Source organism: Calidris pugnax, unplaced genomic scaffold (genome assembly GCF_001431845.1).
Source record: "Calidris pugnax isolate Ruff unplaced genomic scaffold, ASM143184v1 scaffold164, whole genome shotgun sequence".
NCBI lineage: Eukaryota > Metazoa > Chordata > Aves > Charadriiformes > Scolopacidae > Calidris > Calidris pugnax.
The window spans coordinates 1,128,637-1,132,326 of record NW_015090895.1 but is presented as its reverse complement, the minus strand read 5'-3'; positions in this window follow the sequence as shown (position 1 = coordinate 1,132,326).

Below are 3,690 nucleotides of genomic sequence, written 5' to 3'. Positions count from 1 at the left end.
GAGTTCCAACCCCCCTGCCATGGGCAGGGACACCTCCCACTAGAGCAGGTTGCTCAAGACCCCATCCAGCCTGGCCTTGAACACTTCCAGGGATGGGGCATCCACAACTTCCCTGGGCAACCTGTTCCAGTGTCTCACCACCCTCATAGTAAAAAACTTCTTCCTGATATCTAATCTGAATCTTTTTTCTTCCAATTTAAAACCATTTCCCCTTGTCCTGTCACTACACTTCCTGACAAAGAGTCCCTCTCTGGCTCTCCTGTAGGCTCCCTTCAGATATTGAAAGGCCGCAATAAGGTCTCCCCGGAGCCTTTTCTTCTCCAGGCTGAACAACCCCAGCTCTCTCAGCCTGTCCTCATAGGAGAGGTACTCCATCCCTCTGATCATCTTTATGGCCCTCCGCTGCACCTGTTCCAGCTGGTCCATGTCCTTCCTGTGTTGAGGACTCCAAAGCTGTACACAGTATTCCAGGTGGGGTCTCACGAGTGCAGAGTAGAGGGGCAGAATCACCTCCCGAGACCTGCTGGCCACACTTCTCTTGATGCAGCCCAGGACATGGTTGTGATAGTGGATCATATTTCTTCTAATTAATAACTTTGAGGAAGGGGAAAATTCATAGGATCATGGAATCATAGAATTGATTAGGACAGGAAACACCTTTAAGATCAAGTCCAACCATTAACCTAGCACTGCCAAGTCCACCACTAAACCATCTCCCTAAGCACCACATTTACACACCTCTTAAATACATCCAGGGATGGGGACTCAACCACTTCCCTGGGCAGCCTGTGCCAATGCTTGACAACCCTTTCTAAACCTCCACTGGCACAACTTGAGGTCATTTCTTCTTGTCCTATTACTTGTTATTTGGAAGACGAGACTAACACTCACCTTACTACAGCCTACTTTCAGGTAGCTGTAGGCAGTGATAACGTCTCCCCTCAGCCTCCTTTTCTCCAGGCTAAAAAACCCCAGTTCCCTCAGCTGGTCCTCATAAGATTTGTGCTCTAGACCCTTCACCAGCTTTATTGCCCTTCTTTGAAAACAATCCAGCACTTCAATATCTTTCTTGTAGTGAGGGTCCCAAAACTTAACACAGTATTCAAGGTGTGGCCACACCAGTGCTGAGTACAGTGGGACCATCACTTTCCTAGTCCTGCTGGCCACACTATTTCTAATACATGCCAGGATGCTACTGGGCTTCTTGGCTACCTGGGCACACTGCACATATTCATCCAGCTCTCCACCAACAACCACAGGTCCTTTTCCACCGGGCAGCTTTCCAGCCACTCTTCCCCAAGCAATACAGTCACTGCATGGGGTTGTTGTGACCCAAGTGCAGGACCTGGCACTTGGCCCTGTTCAGCCTTGTACCACTGGCCTTGGCCCATCCATGCAGCCTGTCCAGACCCTGCTGTAGAGTCTTCCTATCTTCAAACAGATCAACACTTCTGCCCAACTTGGTGTTGTATGCAAACTTACTGAAAATGCACTTGATCCCCTCATCCAGATCATTGATACAGAAGTTAAATAGTGCTGGCCTCAGTACTGTGCCATGAAGAACACCACTTGTGAGTAGCTGACAACTGGATTTAACTCCATTCACCACAACTCTTTGGGCCTGGCCATCCAACCAGTTGTTAACCCGGTGAAGAGTACACTTGTCTAAGTTCCCCAGGAGGATGATGTGGGAAATGATGCTAAAGGCTTTGCTAAAGTCTAAGTAGACAACATCCATGACCTTTCCCTCATCCACAAATTGGGTCACCTTGCCATAGAAGGAGATCTGTTTAGTCAAGCAAGCCCTGCCTTTCATAAACCCATGTTGACTCAGCCTCATCGCTTGTTTTTACTGTATAGGTCACATGATGACACTCAAAATGATCTGCTCCTTGACCTTCCCCAGCACTGGGGTCAGACTGACAGGCCTGTAGTTCTCCAGATCCTCTGGTGTCACATTTGCTAGCCTCCAATCACTGGGCACCTCCCCAGTTAGCCAGGACTGCTGAGAGAGGGTGGAAAGTGGCTTGGTGAGGATTTCTGCCAGCTCCCTCAATACCCTTGGGTGGACCCCATCCAGCCCCACATACTTGTGTGTGCCTACATGGTGTAGCAGGTCATTAAACATTTCCCCTTGCATTCTGGGGGCTTCATTCTGCTTTTTGTCTCTGTCTTCCAGCTCAGGGGGCTGGGTACCGAAAGAACAGCCAGTCTTACTGTTAAAGACTGAAGCAAAAAAAAGCATTAAGTACCTCAGCCTTTTCCTCATCCTTGGTCGCTGTGTTTTCCACCACATCCAATAAATGATGGAGATTATTATTAGCCCTCCTTTAGTTCTAAATGTATTGATAGAAACATCTTAAATTTTCTTTTATGTCAGTAGCCAGATTATGTTCTAGTTGGGCTTTGGCCCTCCTAATTTTCTCCCTGCATAACCTTGCAACATCTTTGTAGTCCTCCTGAATTGCCTGCTCCTGCTTCCAAAGACCATAAATTCTCTTTTTTTCTTCCTGAGTTTCAAGCAAAACTCTCTTTTTAGTCAGGTTGTTCTTCTTCCCCATTAGCATCTCTTAAAAATATTACTAAGCCCCTGAAACTTTCATTTGACTATTAACATTTGCAGTGAAAATTTTGTCTTTAAATAATAAGCTCACAGCTGTTCTAAGAACTTTACTTAGCTATACTCATAGGAAAAAAATACAGTCTTATACAGGGAGAATTATAGAACTCTCTAAAATTGACACTTTTATATGCTGACCCCATGACCTGCACCATTTTTTTATAAGATGCTTATTTCCTGCCTCAGTGTAAGATGAGAAGATCAAATAACCATTAACCCAAGATCTAAAATGCTAATAAGCATTATTATTACTAAATTACAGGTTTATCCTCTAAAGCCAGAAATTGTTTTTAGTGTTTAGTCATTCTGAATACTTCATTACACGTACTTGATTTGGCTGCTGCATGCATTAATAGTAGCTGAATGTCATATCCAGCTACACTGGCAAGTAAACAGAAGCCCTTGTTAAGTGCAATTTAAGCTGAAGTCTATTTTTTAAAGTGGTAAAACATTTGTTTATTGTACCAAGGTTAAGTTAAATTAAATTATTTTTTCTATTTCCTATTCATGTTCATGTAACTTAATCTCTCCTTTCCCACATTCTCAATGACAAAACATAATGGAAATTTGGCCAGGTGATAATAGGTGGAGTGATTTCAATAAGATTTGGTAATGAGGTAGTTGATGAGGTTTCATGCAAGGGATGTTTCATTGAAACTGCATTAACAGATGATTAGCAAGCTTAAATTAAGAGGCAAAGAGAAAAAACAATATGAATCCAAGCAGGTGGTAAAGAGGAAATACTAAGGAAAAAGACAGAAATGTAATAAAGCTTAACACTGAAATATTTCCTCACTACTTAAAGAGGGACAATATGGATCCGTAAGTACTGCAGGGGAAGTAAACATGAAAATCAATTAGCATTAGAAACGTCAACACTTTAGGGGACAAAAGTACTCTAGCTAAAGCACTAAATACCTTGGGTCACAGAAATCAGATGCACAGCAAAGTGTATTTAGTGCTAAAATGACACCAGTTTGTGATAATTAGAATAAACCTGTCTTCACATGGAGAAGAAAAGGACAGCCAAGCGAAAGGACTGAAAACATCAATGCATATAGAACAAATTT